The sequence below is a fragment of the Pteropus vampyrus genome, unplaced genomic scaffold (assembly GCF_000151845.1).
Source record: "Pteropus vampyrus isolate Shadow unplaced genomic scaffold, Pvam_2.0 Scaffold30, whole genome shotgun sequence".
In the NCBI taxonomy this organism is placed as follows: Eukaryota; Metazoa; Chordata; class Mammalia; order Chiroptera; family Pteropodidae; genus Pteropus; species Pteropus vampyrus.
The window spans coordinates 10,842,692-10,864,210 of record NW_011888811.1 but is presented as its reverse complement, the minus strand read 5'-3'; the positions used below and the strand labels follow the sequence as shown (position 1 = coordinate 10,864,210).

General features: G+C 38.1%; 1 protein-coding gene and 1 pseudogene across 6 annotated transcripts in view; one reads left to right on the top strand and one right to left on the bottom strand.

Annotated features, from left to right (window-relative positions):
* Positions 1-21,519, top strand: part of SGCD (sarcoglycan delta) — a 1,401,159-nt gene that overhangs the window by 463,209 nt on the left and 916,431 nt on the right. The window lies entirely within an intron of this gene.
* On the bottom strand, positions 2,297-2,429 carry LOC111737720 (annotated as a pseudogene).

The following is a 21,519-nucleotide window of genomic DNA, read 5'->3' as shown; positions in this document are numbered from 1 at the left end:
TTTTTTTTTTTTTTTTTTTTTTTTTTTTTACTGGAAGGGTTGTGGGATGAGTCCACCTAATAACATAGGAACTTCCTAGTTCCCATCACATGTCTAATGGACTGAGAAGGCTTTTTCCTTGGAGTGAATTCGTGGCTGTGCTGTTGTAATGCTGCTGGTCTACCACCCAGGCCCTCACCCACAGACAGACAAGCTCCTGCTGAGTTACCTGGTAGTCCATCAGTGCTCTTGGTGTGAACCTCCTCAAAGACATATCAAGTTTACAGAAAAGTTTCCCCTAATGTTAGCATCTTATATTACCATAGTACGTTTGTCAAAATGTAGAAACCAACACTGTTATGTACCTTCTTCAAAAGTCAACACTTGATTCAGATTTCAGCCGATTTGCCCACTAATGTTTTTCTTCATTCTGGGACAGAAGCCATGTGTGTTTAGCTGTCATGTCTCTCCAGTCTCCTCTGATCTGTGACGGCTTCTTGGTCATTTCTTGTTTTACTTGACCTTGATGATTTTGAGGAATACTGGTCAGTTTTATGTTTTGTGAAATAGCCCTCAATGTGTGCCTGTTCGAAGTTTGCCTTATGATGAGAATTGGGTTATGGTTTTTTTGGGAAGAATGAAGTGTCCTTCTCATCATATCACGTCGGGGGCGTATGCGTATAATACTGACACGACTCTGGCTGGTGATGTTAGCTGTGATTATTTGGTTATGATGGTGTCTACCAGGTTTCTCTACTGTAAAGTGACTATTATCCCCCTTTCCATGTTCTTTCCTTTGAATCCAGGTCACTAAGTTCAGCTCACACTTAAGGAAGGTGGGGCGGGGGGGGATTAAGCTCCATTTCCTAGAGCAAGTTTAACCCCTTCTCACTTTTTGTTATTAATTGATTGATTCATTCAATCAATCACTCAATCATTTTTAATATCAGTATACATCTGTGTGGGCTCAATACCACTCTACTTGTTTTTTCTCCTATTATTCCAGCTTTGGCCATTGAAAGCTCTTTCAGGTTGAATCCTGTGTCCCTTTGACATGTCCCCAGCCTTTTGCTTTTTGAGCACATCTTCACTCTCAGGCACTGTAAGATGCTCTAGGCTCATCTTGTGTTTTCCCTGCCCATCCCGAGAATACGCCATTTCTCTGAAGAGCATTGCTTCCTTTTACTGGAGAATAGTAGTTGGAAAAAGCAAGATCTGGGCTATGTGTGTCCAAAGACATGTACTTAGGTCAAAATGTCCTCTGAGGAGGCTCATGAACCACCTGTACCAATTGTGTATTACCTAGGGGATGCCAGCAGAGGTCACCAAGTGATTGGGTTGGGGGTCTGCTGACTAATTAGGAATAGGGACAATTTCACATTTTCCTGGTTGGAGCCCACTTTACAAGTAGGCAGAAGTACATTGTCTATGTAGCAATCTTGAGAGGCAGTGATCAGTCTTCCTTCTTTCCTACGGCACTACAAAATGTCTTCCTTTCTATCTGCAAGATGCCTGAAATTTCTGCATTGGAGTTCCAGCATTTTCGTCTTTTAAAATAGTTTCCAGTTAAAATAAAATTATACTTCTTTAAATTAAAAGTTACCCTTTATTCCCATTTAAAATTTTAGGTAAATCACTTGCCTTCATTGGCCTCAAATTTCTTATCTGTGAAGTAAAAGGTTGGACCAGAGTGGGCGGTTCACTTGTTCATTCACCCAACTTGGTATGTGCTGGGTAGAGTTGGACCTAAGATATTCTTCTGGAGTTTAGGCTTTGTCTTGTAGGTCGTCAGAACTCCTGAATGTTTTTAACGTGATTTGCAACGTGTGTTTTTAGGGCGGTAATGTTGGGGTCATACTGGTTTCCCTGTGTGGCATCACAGCATCCCACCCCAGGCAGGAGACTGTTGCAACCTGGTGGGTCCAGTGTGCACAGCACCCAGTGCTGCAGTTGACAAATGAGAGTCTTTCCTCCTAAAGTTTAGGCATAATTCCCAAGAGATTTAAGGGAGTAATTAGGAGGAGACTGCTTTAGGAAGGCTGGTTTTTATTTTTTAAGAACGTCGTCATTTGTATGCAGAGCTGGATTTAATGATCTGTCACGTGCTGATTTTTCAGCGGTGAGGTTAGGTTGTGCTGAGTCATCTTCATACTCTTTCTTGGAGTGTCTTTTATTTTTTATTTATTTATTTATATTTTTTTAGGCGAGGCAACCCTTGGTTGACCTCACAGATTGTAAGAACCTTGTCAATTACAATTCCTTATTTTTAAAAATTTTTTATGCTTACAATTCCTTATTATTTTTTTTTATTTTTTTATGCCTACAGCACCTGGTCTTCCTAGGTGGTCTCCCACCTAGGAAATACTAACCAGGTACTAACCAGACCTGACCCTGCTTAGCTTCTGAGATCAGATGGGATCGGGCTTGTTCAGGGTGGCATGGCCATAGACTGGAGTGTCTTAATAGCAGAAACTTTCAAGAGAGCAGCCCAGGATTGAAATGTTCTGTTACTACTATTACTACTAATGATAGTAATAATTATAGCAAATACTCTATAGCTCTTACTGTTTACCTGGCACTAAGATTATGTCTATAACTATATATGTATCTCTATCTCTCTATATATCTATATCTATCTGTATCTATATCTGTATCTATCTGTAATATATATCTATTTATCTGTATACTCTCATTGACTTTTCACAAGTACTCCAGGAGGTTGGTACTATTACTATTTCCATATTGTAGACCAAAAAAAATTGAGGCACAGAAAGGTAATATAACTTGTCTGAGGGTCATGTCTTTTCTCTTCTGCCTCTTCAAAATAACTCTCCCAAATCAGCTCCTGGTCCCATCCCATGCCTCCAGAATTTTACTCTTCAAGATGCTCCCCTACCAAGTTTATTGTCTGTAGCCATGCTCGTGAGCTTTCTCTCATGCCCTACTCCACCCCAAGAACTCTTGGGGGCCTTTTCCTTCTATTTTCTCTTTTCTTAGTTATCATTGACTTAGTGATATATGATTTGCTGAGCTGATATGATTAAAGAATTTACTTTTCTAAGGGGGTATTCATATTTTGAAATAAGGCTACTAGCTTAATCCAAAGGAATACATTCTAAGGACAGAATAGGCATCAATAGAAGGCAAGTAATAAGGATAATAATAATAATAACAACTTAGCTAGGCATGAAGGTGCTTACTTTATGCCTGGCATTGTGCTAAGTGCTTCACTTAGATAATTTTACTTGATTCTCACAGTAATCCTAGGAGGTTAGTGCTGTTAGCTGTTATTCTCTCTTTTACAGACAGGAGAGGCTGAATAGTTTGCTCAAGGTCACACAGCTAATACATGCAGGAGCAGGAATTTGATTGGCAATAATCAGCTAAGATAACCAAGAGCCCTTACCCTTGAGCTTCACACAGTACTGACTAGAGTACCCCTCAAATGATACCCCACCCCCAGACCCAACTTCATCTAATTCAGTGCTATTCAAAAACTATCTTTAGAGAAGGGCCATTTACAAATTTTATTCCTATCTATTATGGGTCAATACTTCCATAAAATACAATAACAATCAGTTATACGGTCACATGCTTGGATGTTATGCCCATGTCAATTTGTTATCAAAGTCTCTAACTGCTTTCTCTTAATTTTCTTACTTATCCCAGTAGGCTGGAAACCAACAGTTCATGGAGTGGCACCAGTCTGTGGATCATGCTCTGAATAGCACTGGCCTAATCACATTCTTTTCAGTAATGTGATTACTTAAATGTATGTCTAGATATAATTAAATTTTTATTTCTCTGTAAGATTTGTCAGGCCCTTTGTTTGAAATAGTGGTTATTAAACTCATAGACATTAGGCAGACCTGGATCCAGACAATCTACTTTAAATTAAATTAAAGAATTTAAATCTAATCCTGTCTGTCTTACCTGTGTGACTTAGAGTAACAAATTCTCTGAGCCTCAGTATTATTCTCAGTAAAACGGGGATGATAATGCTTACTTGGAAGGATTATTGTGAGAATTCAGTGAGATAGGGGTACATAGGAGGTACAGACCTGGTACATAGCAGGCCCTCAATAAGTTTTGTTGCCTATGTACTGCACTACACACTGTAGATACCAAACTAGACTAATGCCAAGTCTGCCGTGACAAGGGGCAAATCAATTGGCACACATGTTGGGGAGCTGGTAGACTCTCATAAATGATTAACCTGTGTTGTAATAACTGACTGACCAATGCCCACATACTTCTGATTATGGAAAAAGTTCCCTTTTACATCACCTCCACTGGAGACGCAGGTAACAATGATGGAAAGGGCCCGTGCGTATGAGAGGAGAAGCTGTCTTTGAGCAGCGATCTCCCATCTGGCAAAGCAATTTGTTGGACTTCGGGAGGTAGGGCCTCCTCTGACCCTCCTGGGAATTGGCTGCCCCGGGCTCACTTGGGGAGGGCAGAGCTCTGAGTGGCTCAACGGTGGATGAAAATTGATATCGAAATATTAATTTAGAGTCAGCATTGCTGATGTAAGCTATACAGCCATTCGTTTTGGTGCATGGAGTCACCTGGATTGTAATTCTTCTCAGTTCTTAGCTTAGAAGTGGAAGAACGTGTCGTTCCTGGAGGAACAAGTTGGCGGACGTCTGGAAGGTCTGAAAGGTTAACGCAGGCTGCTGACGGGGCTGCCGTGTTGGGGAACCTGCCAGCTAATTTTCTGGAGATTATATGATTGGAGAAAGTTAGAGCTGACTGGGACCTTAGGGATCAACTTTCCTTTGAAAATCTGAGGGCTGGCTCGGAGGTCAGGCTTTGGAGTCAGGTCACTTCCTAGTTCTGCCACTCGTGAGCAGTGTGGTATTAGGCAGGTTCCTTTACCTCTCTGAGACTTGATGTCCTCATGTGTAAAATGGGAATAATAAAAATGCCCACATTATAGACTATGCCTTGTAGATGAGTCTCTCTCTCCCCTCTCCTCTCTCTCTCCCTCCCTCCCTCCCCACCACATCATTGGTTTCCAATTCTTATGGTTTCAAAGAAAGTCTTTTTCTCACGAGACTGCTTTTTTCCTTGCTTCGTCATCTTTTGTTTGTTTGTTTGTTCGTTTTTTTGCACCTGTGGTAGGTACGCAGATTGCATTGGAGAGCAAAAATAGATGTGCTTCCCTTCTCCATGGAGGATGCATTTGATGGGAGAGACAGGCCCTGATCAAGTCGCTGCACTAAACAATGTAAGGGCAACAGTGATCTGGGCTGTGGAGGAACATTTTGAGTGCTGTGAGCAGGCATCAGAGTGGAATCCGATTGAGTTTGGGAGGCCAGGGCAGGCTTCCCTGAAGAAGCCACAGCTGATCTGAGATCTGATGCATGAGTAGAGGTTTGACACATAGGAGAGCACAGAGTCTAAGCTGAGGAAATAGCTTGAGTGAGGGTCCATGGTGCCTGCTGAGAGGCAGAATACAGAGTGCTGGGGAAAGTGGCCGGCGATGTGCTTGGAGAGTTAGGCCCCCGCCCAGACCTGGGGTGTGGTCGTCTTCATGTCAAGAGCAGGTAGGTGAGTGTCATGAAGATCAGTCTGGCCTCCATGAGGAAAGCAGAGTCTGTTCACAAGCGCATGCTCCCAAGAGTTCTGTTGTTGTGACTCTGAGGCGAGGCTTTGCCCTCTCCTTTCCCTTTCCTTGTCTTTTGGGTTCACCCCTTGCTCTCCAGCCCTCCAGAGTCAGACCTGCCATTCTCTCTGCTGCCCTTTTGGCTCTCTCTGGTGCCTTCGCTTCCAAGCTTCCATCTGTCATTAAAGGCACCTCTCTTTGCACTGGATTCACTGTTCCTCGTACATGTGTTCGGTTCTCTTGCCCTGCAGCCATCTTTCCTCTAACTAGTCCTCGGAGAAATTTCCTGCCTCCTAGATTCATGAGTCTGCCAATGAGGATAATCACCACTCAGTGCATAATGTTTAAAAATTTTACAAAGCCCTTTTGCCTTTGTTCCTCTATTTGCTCCTCATTACAATCTCATAAAATAAGTAGGACAAGAATTATTACTTCAGTTTTCTAGAAAAGAAAACAGTTCCAGAAAAGTCTGGAGACTTGTGCATGGCCACGCATAGTGGGGCTCACACTCTGGGTCAGGTCCTGTAGCACCAAACCCTTTGATTTTTTTATGTGTTTACTTGGCATTTATTATTATTGTTTTGCTTTTTTACTTTTTAGCAGCTTTATTGATAAATGGAACATAAAGTATATACGTTAATAAGCTTTGACACATAAATAAGCCTGTGAGATCAACAGCTCCAAGTTTCCTTTGCCCCTCGGAACCCCCTCCACCTGCCCCTCCATGCACCAGAAATCTGTCTCCAGGCAACCACTGACCTGCAGTTTATCACTATAGATTACTTTACACTCCCTAGAATTGTAAAAAGAAAAAATGGAATCATATAGTATGTGAATTATTTTTCTGGCTTCTATAACTCAGTGTAATTGTTTTGAGATCCATCTATGTTGCTGTGTAACAATAGTTCATTCTTGTTTATTGTTGAGCAGAATTCCATTGTGTGGATATTCCAACATTTGGCTGTCCATCCACCTGTTGATATATTTTAGGGAGGCTTCCAGTTTTAGGTGATTACACATAAAGGTGATGTGAACGTTCATGTATAAGTCTTTATATGAACCTTGACTTTCTCTTCTCTTGGATAAATACTTAGGAGGCGAGTGGTTAGATCGTATAGTGGATATTTGTTTAACTTTTAAAACTTAAATGAAATATACATGCTTTTAAAACTGTTTCACAAAATGATTTTACTCCTTGACTCCCCAACCAGCAGGGTGTGAGAGTTCCAGTTCCTCTACATCTTTGCCAGTGCTTGATGTAGACACCGTTTTAAAGTTTAGGCATCCTAATAGGCGTGAAGAGATATCTCAGTATGACTTTATTTTGCATCTCCCAAATGATTAATGATGTAGATTATAGAGTGCTCCTGATTGTTTGCAGGGTTTATGCCATTTGGTTGCAATAATAAACCTTTTAAATTATACCGACACATGTTATTAGACTTGTTGTTATCATGAATAAGATAAAGGAATGGCGTTTTACATGTGTATGATGTCATCTCACTATATACATTTATCAAGAGTGGCATTTATCACGTTGTACAATGATCTCTATACAAAACTTCCTCTTCTCTTCTAGATAGTAAGCACCTAATAAGAACGTCTGAGTCTGATTTAATTCTATATTCTGTGTATCTATTACAATGCCAGGTTCATAGTAGGAAAATATAAGTGTTTAATGAATTGAATTCATGTATTTATCTACAAGAGCTAGCTTTGTGGTAGATGCTCAAAAAATATCTAAAAGATAGAATAAATGAATTTTGGATCTTCCACTATGTAACTATGTCATGTTGGCCAGCTTTTGTTCTTTCTCTGATCCTCAATTTTCCTGTCTTGTAAATGGATAAGTTCGATTAGATGCATTTTGAGTCTTTCTGGTGCTGATATTCTATGATTCCAAGTGTTACCAATATCCCCAGACTTCACCAACCTATGACAACAAAATAAGGTCATATTTCTCTTAAAGCTCATATTATACAAGCTCTGAATCATGCTCAGATGAACAAAAAGTCTGGTCCTGATATTTCTCAACCTAAATCTTTCCCAGATGCTTATTTTGAGAATCACTCTGCCACAGATGAGAAAGATGCATCTTGCGAGAGGAGTCACAGCTCTGGGGCCACCCCTCTTCACCTATTCCTCCCTAGGCTTTGAAGAAAGTTTTCACTTCGCATTTCTTTCACTTTTCTCCACAAATAAAATGACAACAACAACAACAACTCTGCTCTAGACCTTTTAGATAGGGTTCTTACAAAGAGCTCTATCAATGAGGAATCAACTGACATTGATACCCTTCCAGGAGGCCAGGTCAGGAAGGGCATCAGTGTCACCTGATGTAGTTCTCGTGCCCGTTCATATGTGCCCAGGCCTAGAATCCAGTCTGCTTATAGGGTTGGGGATGGTTCTTTTTTAGGGCTCTGATAATCCTCAGGTAATCCACCTGGCCTCAGTCATAACTAAACCATCCTCTATCAGACATTAAACCTTGAAGAGTTTACTCCACTTTTCTTCCAGGAAGTCTCTTTTGTTCCTTTGTAAATTTTGCATGTGTAAATAAGTCCTTGGGAAAGGGCACTACCAAATTGATGCTATACCACCATCTAAGCCCTGGAAAGGACTATGTATCAGAGTCCTCAGATTCTTGTGTGAGATTCGTTGGCCTTATTCCAGAACAGAATCTCTAAAGGAGGGTACTGGGGTTTGCATTTAATGCATTGGATGTTCATTATGCATATTAAACATTCGAAAACCTTGGCCTTAGACCTCTGCTGCCACACAAAATTATAAGTCTCTATGCTCTTCCCCCAACAGAGGCCTGGTGATACTTGGATTTTGGATCTCTATGCCCTCCCCTTTTCTGCTTTTGTTGTCTCAAATTATCACCATATATGCTGAACATTAACTTCTAAGTTGCATTAGCTGTTATCTTCTCTTTTTAGTGTTTTTTTTTTGCCTTTATGTAATTTTTTTTTTTTTTTGCTATTATGTAATTTTTAAGCTTATAATATTAATACGGGTTGTACTTTTCTGCTTTTGTCTGCCTGTTAGTCATCTTATTCATAGTTATGTATTTTTTTGTCCTTTTGTTTCAAGTAGAATGATTGGCTTCAGTACTTCCTGTAATGCAGATCTTGTGGTAGAGAATTCCTTCAGCTTTGGTGATACTTGGTTTTTAACTCTGTAGCTAAGGGGTCTACTCAAGTGGTTCATACTCGCTCTCTCGCTCATCAGCAAATCTTTATTGAGCACCTGAAGAGCTAGACATCGTATTAGGAACTGGGCTTCAGCAGGGAACAAGGAAGACACAGTTCCTGACCTCACTGAGCTTACATTCTAGCTGGAGGTAGACAGACAAATAAGTAAATAAAGAACAAGACAGCTATAGGGCGATAACACAATACAGAAAGCAGAGAGGTGATAGTAAGTGACGTAGGAGAGAGAGCACTGAGCGCAGAGTCAGAACACCCTCGCGGAGGGGGTCATGTTACACTGAGTGCGGCCTAACGCAGAACCTGACAGTCTGGTATTCAGTCCGAGGAAATAGCCAGTACAAAGAGGCCTTGAGGGGTGAAAAAATTCTTAGCTCTCCGAATGGAAAGGTTGCTGTGGCTAGGGTATAATGAAAGAGAAGGAAAAGCAGGCACCAGTGCAGTCATGGTAAGGGATTTGGAAAAGCGTTAGGTACTCTCTAGCTTGAGAGAGAGGGAGAGGAAGAGGAAAGGAAGGGAGGGGGAAAAGAGGAAGGGGAACAGAAATAACTGAAAAAGGAAGGGAGGGAGGGTGGGAGGAAGAATGGATGGAAGGATTCCTGCCACTCTCTCTAGGGAGTATTACAAAGATCAGCAGAGCAGGGAGGAACAAAAGTGGGGTGCCCACATGGGCTACTTTAAAGAGTTATGAAGTGAGTTTCTTATCGTGGAAGGTAATTAAGCCAAGAGAGTGAGCACAGGTTTAAGAGTCTACACCATTTACAGAGATGGAGAGAAGGCAGGGATCTGGTGACAATGCTGGGGGATGAGATTAAAATAAATGTAAAAAGGGTTGGCATATTAACTGTGCGACCTTATACTGTTCTAAAATTTAATTTTGTCCAGACTCATATTAAATATGGAAAGTTTGTTGCTGCTTAGAGTCATCTAATATTCTGAACAATGTCCTTGCAACAATCAGATCATTTTAGCTCACTGCCTGTGCTAAAAGCAATGTTCACTCTTTAATTTTTTTCTCTTGCCTCAGAAATATTGCAGTAACCACCTTTAATCTTTTAAAACGTCAGTTTTTCAATATTACTTTTTCTGATTGAGTGTTGAGGTGTATGATATTTTATCGTAATAATTATTACATAATTACTTTATTGTAGGCAAACCTGTCCTCACTCGGAGGGTTGCGTATTACAGATTGTCACTATGCCTGTTTTCTTTCCCCAAATTCTTAAGTGAGAAGCTACTAGAGCTCTGGGAAGAATGTCACCATGTGTGGTAAATTTTTAGGATGGTCCTTTAATGAGAAGAGCCCATATGCTGCCTTAAGACAGTGGAAATGTTTTTCTTTTAAAATTATTTGTTATGATATTACTTGCGTTTAGATCATTAAAATGTTGCATCTAAAATCTCAGTTGTATTGGTATCTAAAGGAACCTTCTGGTGGAGAGCATTTCAAATGATATAACCAGCTCAGTTAAAATTGGCACGTTTCCTGAAGGAGGTGAACTTTTAAGATAAAATTCAAAACTCAGATGTTTACAGGGGCCAACCAGGTAACCTGAATGTCTGAACCAGGGCTCACTCTGTTTCCACCCTCTCCCCACAACACACACACATCTTTGGTAGACCATACAGGTACAAAACTTTTGATTTCCTTTTAACTGCTATTAGATAAAGCAATGATTGACGCCACCTCAGTGTCTGGTAAACAGTAAGAAGTGGTGGAGACTGTGGCGAAGTAGGGATTGCCTGCTCTGTCTTAAGGGACAGTCTCTACTCAGTCTCAGCGGACTGTTGCCTGGAAGTGATATCAACCCCCAAATGCCAGATCATTCCATTTTTTCAAAGAGAAGCTGGAACTCTGGATATCGTTTTTCTATGTGAAGCATCCATTCTTTTGAGATTAGCAATTAGTTTAAACATTTTATGAACTTAGTTTAGGCTGCCATACTGTGAGCCAAATCAGACACACTTATGGGACAGTCTAGACCACTGGCCAGTTACACCCTCTGTTCAAGAGGAGTCACTGTCTTCTTCTCCAGTTTGCAATGTTCTATTTTTCTTCTCCACCTGCAATCTTAGCGTAGTGGAAATTTGGAAGACAATCAAACAAATTATGTTTATGAGTTCAAAGACAAGTTCTTGCTGGATATTAGAATTTCCAAGAAAGGTCAAATTTGGAGTCCGATCAAATGTTGTCTCTATTATTCATTCTTGAAGAAGCCTGTTTTATTCACAGTCGTGACTCTAACTTACTTTTGAAAAATACTTCCAGCTCTGAGAAGAGATATTTTATGTGACACAGTAGCAAAACTCGGATATTTTCCTATTTAGATTTATGGCTAGTTCTTGCTCTCGGAAGGGCTGCTGCTGGCTCCATCAGTGAAATGGTGAATTGTCTCTGACAGCAATGAATTCACTCAGTGTACTTTTAAACCTTCCCAATTACTGGCTTTTTCCTAAGTCTCAGAGTACATTAATCATGTAACCGAGGAAAGACTAATTATGACCTTCTTTTTGTATCAATTTTAGATATCTTCTATACGTGAAAAAGCTATCTGCAGGTGTGTCCAGTGTTTTCCATGAGAATTTACGTAAATCAAAGAAGATATGGATATGGAAAGTTGAGAAAGGAAATTAAAACATTCAAAGCATAGAGCAGTGTCATATTCCCATTTAACATAGGTGGATTTTGTCTTTGGAGGAAAGAGAGAGAGAAAGATGGAGAGAGTTCTACCTGTCATTTTAACCTCAGTGAGTAAGGGGTGATGGAAGACAGGAATCTGCTTTTGTTCAGTTTGTTTATGTGCCAACGTGCTCCCAGTGCGAGTATCTTCTGGAGAATATGGAGTTTAAAATTGTATATTAAAAAAAAAAAATGAGCCATAATTGCAAGTCAAGTACATCATTTGAGGCTCAACTGAGGAAGTTTGGATATTACACAAGCTATTGCATAAGTGTAATAAGCCTTATTAAGAGGCTTATTACATAAGCCTCGATGAAGAGAGAAAACTTTGGCACCCAATGTGACACCTTCTTGAGATATTTTTCAAGGATAACTTTGACCTTGTACATATTTTACTTTATATGCTGACTTCAGAACCTACCCTCTGAGCAAGATATGATCTGAATTATACTGTATCATTCTCAGTTATCATCATCACCATGATAACCTCCACCATCGCCGTTAGTGCACCACAGCAGATGGCCCGGTCCACATTTCTGCTTTCTTGGGTTGATCCACTAGAGCATTAAAAAAATTATACAAGGGATTTTTTTCTTCTAACTTCTCATATCTCATTTTTATTCCCTGTTGGACATGAACACCATGCTAAGTGCCATTTATAGGGACACTTTTCTTGCCTGGTGAGCATGCTGAGTACATCACACATTGAAGCTTTTTTTTTTTTTTTTTGCCAAGGGCCTATCACAGATAGAAGTCACTGCACATTAGGTGCTGGAATAGAATTCAAAGAGCCTTTTTTAGGAAAACAGAATAGATTTTCTCTTTTAAAAAGTGATTGGGAAAGGGAGGTCAGAAGAGAAAAAGTTGGAAAGAAGCTATAGAATTTTTAAGAGGAAACCAGAGAAAAAGTTCAATTGCATTGAGTTATTCAAAGTATTAGGCAACCATTAAGGATTAATTGAACATCTACCATCTGCTTAGTTTTATGTTAAGTGCAGCGAATGACTATGAAGAAGTAGAAGGAGTTGGCAAAATACCTGACAATATAAGAAAATGAAAATAGCATTATAGGTCCATAGTGGACTAATTATTTATTTAGTTTCTTAGAGCTCAAAAAGCACTTTAAAAGAGTGTTCTTACTTGACTTATCCAACTACTTTAACACAAAGATTGTTATCCTAATCTACTAGATAAGGAATCAGGCCTAGATGAAGTAAAATATTTTGTCAGCTAGTCAGTGGCTAGCCTCGTTTTGAACACAGATGGTTGGACTCTAAACTCAACCACAGAGATTCAGAGGAAGCCTAAGTGATTAGTGTTGAAAGAATTCTTTACTGGGTTTCTCAAATGTTTTGATGTCTTACAAATAGGATAGCTGACTGCCTTTGTTCTAGACCATCTTTTCAAGGATGTTTGTAGAGCAAAGAGCCTTGAAAAGTAGAGACTGTCCGTCTCAGGAGAAGATGACAGGTTGGTTTATTGTCTAGTACAACAGAGGTGACGCTTTCCTCTGGAGCAAAAGGCCAGGCCTGTTATAAAAGATTCATGTTCCCTAAGAATCATACTTTATAGATCGAAGAGACATTAGAAGTTCTACAATCCAACTCCCTTTTAAAAAAAGTAATCTTTATTGAAATCTAATCTAAATATAGTAAAATTTACCAATCTTAAATGTACAATTTGGTGAGTTTCTACAACTCTCTATAGTACTTTAACTACCAATACAATCAAAGTAGGGAATATTTCCTTTATTCTCAAAAGTTTCTTCCTGACTCTGCAGTTAATTTCCTTTTCCAAATCTCTTCCCTGTGGCAACCACAGACTTCTGTCACTTTATCGTTTTCTATCTCTACAGTTTTGCCTGTTTTAAGATTTCGTGTAGAGAGAATGAGACCGCGTGTTGTCTTTCATGTCTGATCTCTTTCACTTGGCATAGTGCATTTGAGGTTCACCCACGTCGCAGTGTGCATCAATCATTCACCTCTTTATCACTGAGTAGCAGTATGTGCACATACATCAACTGGTTTTCCATTTACCGGTTGCAGGATATTCAGATTGTTTCCAATTTTTGGCCATATAGCTGCTGAATATAAACATAGAAATTTTTGTGTAAGCATAATTTTTTCATCTCTCTTGGATAAATTTGGAGTAGAATTACATAGTAAATGTATGTTTTAGTTTATTTTAAAAATAGGTCAAACTATATTCCAGTGTCTGTACCATTTATGCATTCCCATTAGACATATATGAATATTCCAGTTGTTCCACATCTTCATCAACACTTGGTATGATCAGTCTTTTCAATTGTTGCCGTTCTAAAGGGGCATGTGGTGATATTTCATTATGGTTTTCATTTGTATTTCTCTAGTGACTAAAGATGTTGAATATGCTTTCATAGATTTATTTGCTGTCTGTCAATGTTCTTTGGTGAGATTTCTGTTCAAATCTTTTGCCTATTTAAAAAAAAAACTTGTTTTCTTATTAAGTTGTAAAAGTATTTTTATATATTCTGGAAATAAGTTGTCAGATGTGTGTTTTGCAATTATTTTTTTTCCTAGTCTATGACATGCTTTTCATTTTCTTTATAGCATCTTTTAAAGAGGAAAATATTTAAATTTTGATGATATTCAATTTGACATGTCTCATCTATTTGTGCTTTTGTTATCTATTTAAAAAAAATTTGCCTTACCCAAGATTGCTTGCATTTTCTTCTTTTTTTTTATTCTAGAAATGTTTTAGCTTTAACTTTTACATTTAGGTCTATGATCCATTTTAAGTTAAATTTTTACATATAACAGGAGATAAGAGTTAAAGTTCATTATTTTGCATCTCCGATAGTTTCAACGCCATTTTTGATAAGATTATCTCTTCCCCACTAATTCCTTGGTAATATTGTTGCAAATTGATTGATCATGTAAGTGTGGGCTCATTTCTGGATTTTCTATTGTAGTCCATTAATCTACATGTCTATATACTAATACCTTGTTGTTGTAATCATTATAATTTAATGATAAGGTGTTAATAATCTCTCCAACAAAGGAAAGGCACGTCTCCCAGGTCCAACAGCAAGGTAGAACCCAATTCAGGACTAGCGTTGACTTATCCTTTCTCCCAACCCAGTTTTCCTCCCCTTTACCCTTCATTGCCTCATGGTCCCATTTGTTCCTAAACTCTTATTTTCACCCAATTCCCCGAAAGTAGAAGAGAGCGAAAATATAGTGACATGTTTTTATGTTAAAATTTAATGCAATTTTTTCATTCTACTCATTCACAATCTATTTGATTTAATATAAAACAGAATGCTTTTTACTTCAACCCCTTTCTTAAGCCCTCTCAGTATCCAAGTAATTTTGAATCTCTAGAAAAATGAGTCCCATCTATCTTCCGTACACTCCTGGGTCATGTACTGTAAATGAATGGAATGGACTGATACAAATCAGAAATACTTATTGCTCCATGAGGACACAAGCCAGCAGTGCCATACCGTGGACCGGCCAGTAGAGTCTCCAGAGTCACACCTGGGGAGTTTTCTTTGCCTTCCCTCCTTGGTCAGAACTTTTCTGACAGTGACAGATGGCTGGTACAACATGGAGGAAGCAGTCACATGAGCCTGCCTCTGTTTTCTAAACCTCCTTTCTGTAGTCAACCAATATGAAATTCAGGGCATCTGACAAATCAGTAGACAACGGATTCTCAAATAGGTGTTCTTTCTCATGTAGTCTTTCCACTCTGAATTATTGCTTCAGCCATGAGGATTCACAAAGATCTTGGGGCCTTCCTTTTCTGTATCTAGAGTGCTGGCCATATGTCCCAAGACATCCTTCATTGAAATACAGGCTCTGGTTGAGAAATGTATTGCTTGAAATAGGTATCTTAACCACGTTTTACTCAGATTCCACTAATGTTACAGTTTTGTGCTTCTTTAAATTTAAGCTTTTAGTGTAATATCTCCATTCTTACTTCAAAAACACTACTAAAATATTGACTGAGAATTTTGTGCTCTAGTGGAGAGCACATGCATGGGTGTGTGTGTGTGTGTGTGTGTGTGTGTGTGTGTGTGTGTGTATGAGGATGAGGTATCAGAAACCACATTTTATTGAAAAGATTTTAAAAATTATGATTAGCACACCTAGGAGGAAAAAAGAAGGGAAGGGTCATATATAATTTAGAAATATATTATGTAGGTTATAAGCTGAGGAATTTGATTAAATGACTGTTCTGTAACTGAGATAACACTTTCTTCCTTTCCTCTCCCTAAATAAAGAAAAAGATGAATTTAGTGTAGTTTATGCAGTCTCATGCATTGACAAGTTATTGTATTTAACTGCTAAATATAGTAAAATCTCAGTTAACTAAAGGACTCTAAGAATGCCTTGTAGTTAGTTATCTTACTTTTCTGATTGATGTTTTAAATAGAATCTTCCTCTTTAGCTTTTGTTGAGGAAAATTCCGAAATGTATGACTATGTTTCCCTGACTTCATAATTCTAGGGATCATAATTGTGTTTTCATGCTTCAGGATCTGAAGATCTGGTGGTCATTTGGAAAATACATTTCCTTAGTTAAGGCTGTAACCGCAATGGTGAAATTGTGGGAGTTCCATTGAGTGAGTGAGTGCTCCAGCCCTTGGTTTTCATATCATAAAAAGAGGAAATGGTATACTGCATTTATGTTTATGGACTGCATTGTGTAAAGCCCTCAGCCTCCTATGTATCACACACAGCCTGATATGTTTTAAAGATTGTATTTCCAAATCATCATACCAATCCTAGGAGGCAGTTATTTTCACCCTTGTTTTGTACATGTATAAACTAAGGTTAGAGAAGCTGAGTTACTTGCCCAACGTCATAGAGTGAGTAGGAAACAAAGCCAGCAGCAGATTCAGAACCCGTGTGTTTTCCCTGTATATTTCTTGCCACTGGGCCCAAAGTTGTCAAATTTCATTGATTTCTTGGAACTTTGCTTTCTCTTCCCACTGGCCCTGTGTGTCCTGAAAGATTTTGAATTAGGCTTGCCCTCTTTGGGTAATGTATTATGTTAAAAATTATCTTAACCTAAGAGCTATTATCTCAGGATCCAGTGTCAGCCAAGTCTATCTGAGTATATTCACATGGAAGTAGTTGCACAGAAGAGCACACTCACTTCACTAGTGTGAAGTGTGGTATAGCGGCAGGTAGGTCAAGGGGACTTGGGAGTATGTAGCCCAAATACCACCGTGTGGGCAACACTTACCTACTCCATGTACAGAATTGGGTGGTCCTGGGGGAGTTGCCAAGGGATTGTTACCATATGTCATGTCCCAGAGCTTTCAGTTTTGAGTGGATGTAGCAGACACTGGGACTTTGTCTCTTTGGAGGAGAACAAGGGTCACTGTGTAGCATCAGTTGCTCCAGAAAAGGAAACTGAGTTGATAAAGGTCAGCTGTCTCTTCCCATCTCCTTGTTAGGGCAGCACTTTTACAGTTTATTTGGCACATCCCTAAGCAGCAGCTTACAAGCATGCACGAGGTGTTTGGGTTGGCTCATTTGTCTGTACCATAAAAATAACTTTACCCTCTGCATTGAAGGGCACAAGCCAGGATGTGTTCAAAGCCCCCTTCAGAGGTCCTGACATTGACTCTCAGTGTTTGTTCCCTGCTTAGGGCTTGTTTTTGCCAGCTGTGGAATAGATTGCAAAGCAAGGACTAGGAGCTTATTTCTCATCCTGGTTCGTTTTTAACTTTTAAAAATTAAAAAAGTATTATATCTTTATTGTGGAAAATTTGGAAGGAATAAAAAAACACATAGAGAAAATAAATTGTTTTAAAGCGTAAATTCGGTCATGTCTCCCTGTCGCTTAAAATATTTTGATGGTTTCTACTCACACTTAGAAAAAAATTCGAACTCCCTCTTGTTTACAAGGTTCTGAACACTGGTGTGTTTTATTATCATTTTGATGCGTTTTTATATTGTTAAGAGCACCATTTCAACTTCACCATTCCACTAAAAGAACAATCTGAAAATATCATTGTCATAACTTTATTGCATTGTATGTATACATCATAATATGCACATTTCCCTAAAGTTGAATAATTGGGTTGTTTTCAGTTATTTTCTTTTATAAAGAGCACTGTGCGGAACATCTTTGTGTTTATTTATAGTCATTTTTAGATTAGAAAGACTTGGTAGCAATTAGGAGACTGAGCAGGTCATTTAAATGAGATAATGGATGTGAGCATTTAACCGTATTATCATAATGAATGTGCATTATCATAATGAATGTAAATTACTGTAGCTTAAGATCCAAATCATTCTAGCACTGACTTTAGGAATAAATTGGGCACCTCACAGTATTACTGAGATCTAACCAGTCTGCCCCCCAATCCTGCAATTTATAGTCGTAAAATACACTGAATCCAGTTTTGCTGCGGCAACACTGTTCTTGTGATGGCCTCTGAGGAAGATGCTGGGGGTTCCCGCCTTCTTTTCATTAGCGGCTCTGTGGCCATCAGCAGCAGCTCAGTGGGGTGTCATCTTGGGGCAGGTGTCCCAGGAGCACACTTCCAAGGGTCTCATCAACAGTCTCGAGGGAAGGTGTTATTAAAATAAATTATCTTATACCTCAGTTGATGCGTTGACAGAAGCCTAAGGTTTTCTATTTTAAAAATATTTCTAAACAGGAGGTTTTATGGGAGTTTGTTTACATTTGACAGGTCAGAAAAAGATGGGAAGGCCAAAAAGAGTAAGTTGCTTTTTTAATTGTAGCTTATATTTTAAAAAATCCTAAAAATTTTTTGTAAAGATAAATGCACCCTCATGTTCATACCAGCATTGTTTACAGTGACAAAGACATGGAAACAACCTAAGAGTTCTTAGATCGATGACTGGATAAACAAGATGTGGTACATGTTAAGCGAAATAAGTAAGAAAAAGTTGAGAACTGTATGATTTCACTCATATGTATGGTATAAAACTGAAAGCAACAAACGAAAACAACGAACAAGAACTCATAGACAGAGACAACAGTTTAGAGGTTACCAGAGGTCAAGGGAGGAGAGGAGAGGTAGATAAGGGTAAAGGAGGTCTAATATATGGTGATGTAGGAGATTTGACTTTGGGTGGCGAACATACAATGCAATATACAGATGATGTATTAGTGAATTGTATACTTGAAATCTATATAATTTTTATTAATCAATGTTACCCCAATAATTTTAGAAAAACAAAAACAAAATAAAAATTCTATTCACTTGCAATTTGAATACACAACTTAGTCTTATATTTTATATTGGTTCTTTTTGAAAAATACTTCATCAAATAGTAAAAGAGAAGAATGTCTTTATAATAGGTAGGAAATGTTTGGTGAAGGGAAGGTCCTAAAATATTGGCAAGAAAATGAGATTATTGAGGACAAAAAGATAAACCTTGGTTCCCCCACCCAATCTGAAGTAGTGTTCTCAGCTCCATTTTTCTGCTTTCAAATCCCATATCTAAGGTCCCAAACTCAAACATCCACATGGTCCAGGCAGACAGCACAATGAAGTCAGCCAGATTGAAACAGAGACTAGAAGGACATTTTTAAACCACTGTGCGGGCTTCACAAAACACGTCTGCAAGCCAAAAGCAGTCCATATGTGGCATAAGTGAATGTCAATACAGTCATGTATGCACAAGTTATGTGCGTGTCATGTATTAGTCAACTCGGTATATGTATAACAAGAGTGTCCTCAAGTTTTCAGCCTTCACATCAGCGTATTCCAGAAAGCAGTTAGTGTCATTACACAGGATGCTTTGCCTCTTGGTCAGAAACATTTGCATTTGTAATAATATCTTATTTTAGAGTTTCTTCAAGAAACATATGTAGGGATACCTACATCTCATACAAGTTTTATGGATCACATTTGGAAAATTGATCACATCTCATACAAGTTTTATGGATCACATTTGGAAAATTGAAAATGTTTTTCTGTCAAATATAGTACCCCTGTATGTATATTTATGTAAAAATATAATTACAAGCATCTTCTTAGCATCAGATCAGTAATCTATTCTTGAAAAAATCTGATGTTCTATACAAAAACACTAACAAAGAGTATATTTTCTCTTAAATGGGAAACACTACAATGCATTATTCATCAACCCCAAATCCACAATTAATTTCCTAAGATGTAATTTAAACATATACACACATGTAACAAATAATAATTTAGGATATAAAATGCTTGAAATATTGCTTCCTGAAAACCAAATTATCAATATGATTTTCAGTCAGTTTATATAAGAAAATGCAATACTCTGATACCTCCTTGCACTAGCAACCTTCCCTTTGATGATATCAGCATGCTTTAAGAAAACATGTGACTCTGATGTTCTATTTGTAATTGGAATATAACGAGAGTTTTCTCTACACATTGCCTTTTTAAAAAACATATTGAGTATTTAAGACTTAAATATAAAATTTTTATGTATAAATAGTCGTGAACACCATCATATGGAGATACATATAAACTTTATGAATTTGAATATTAAAAAGCAAGAATTGCTCTATAGGAAACCTTAAACATAGAGGTAGGCTGTCGGGTATGTCTGTGATGGCGAAGAGCTATCGTTTACAGGTGTAACAACTTAATAAAATGCTTTGCTGGGAGTCTGATACAGTGATAGGTTGGTGGTCCAATAGTAATATAGCTCTCACCTTCTCCCAATAAATTCTTCAATAAATTAATTAATTGGAATTATGTTTATATTTCCATTATGAACTATAAAATCTGTTTTAAGAAACATTTTGGACCTCAGTTGTATTCTGGATTTAGGTTCCCACCCACAGTGAATTGAAGAATGTGTCTGGGCATCTGCTAGATAAAAAAAAAATCCTTATCCATGAGGACTAGCTCAAATGTGATTTCATATTTAGAGAAACAATCTAATAATCAAAAATCAATTAACTTCAAGTATGATGAAGTAAGCTCCTAATAGATATATCCTGCTGCAGATTAATAACTATAAACTATGGACAAAATATAAAAAAAGCAATTACTTGAAGGTTAAATGAAAGCTGGCAGGTTCCAGAAAGTAATAGAAATTTGGAAAAAGGGACTAGCATAGGATAAATTTCCTGTTAATATGAATTTTAGCCTGATCATAGGCAAAACTGGCACCATGTGTGGTATCTAAACCTTTGATAGAAAACCTATAGTCTTTCTGGAAATGAGTGAACCAGAAGGGAAAGAGTGGGAGAAATTCTGTGTACAAGCTCTTCCAGATCTCTGGATGATTCCTGAACCACACATGTGCCTTTCAGACTATAAACTGCTCAACTAAGGAATGAAAGAACTAAACAGGTATGAGCTGTGGCTCAACAGGCACAGTTCAAAGTTGGATTCCAATTAAGTTAATTGTCTCCTAAAATACAAAAACCAAAAATATAAATAATTTTTTGGCAGCATATAACACAAGTCAGTCTCTACAGAATAACATTACAATGCCCAGAATGCAATCCAAAATTACTTGACATAAAGAATAGGAAAATGTGACACATTCTCAAGAGAAATGACAATCAACAGAGGCCAACTCAAAAATATTTCAGGTGTCAGAATGAGCAGACAAGAATTTTAAAGCAGCTATTATAATTTATTAATGAGGTAAAGGAAAATATGTTCATGAATGAAAAGGCAGGAAATCTCAGTAGATAAAATAGTCAATTTCAAAGCCAAATAGAAATTTTCAAACTAAAATAATGCAATATCTGAAATAAAATATACAAATAAAAATAATTATAACCTTTACCATAATATAAACCTTTTGCTTTATATGTAAAAAATTACCAAGGCTATGTGTATTTCTAAATTACAGAAAACAGTCTTTACAATCTTTCCTTTCTTTGATGCCTCTGTTAGTTTTCCACATGGTTAATAAGTTCTGCCTAAAATATTTTCCTTTTTGTCCAGCTTTCAGCTTCCAGTCTCCTCAAATTTCCGCCAACATCCTACCTGAAAAACTTTTCTATATTCTTCCTTCCTCCTCTTTTCTCCTTTCTCTTCCTTCTTCCTTCTCCCTCTGAGCC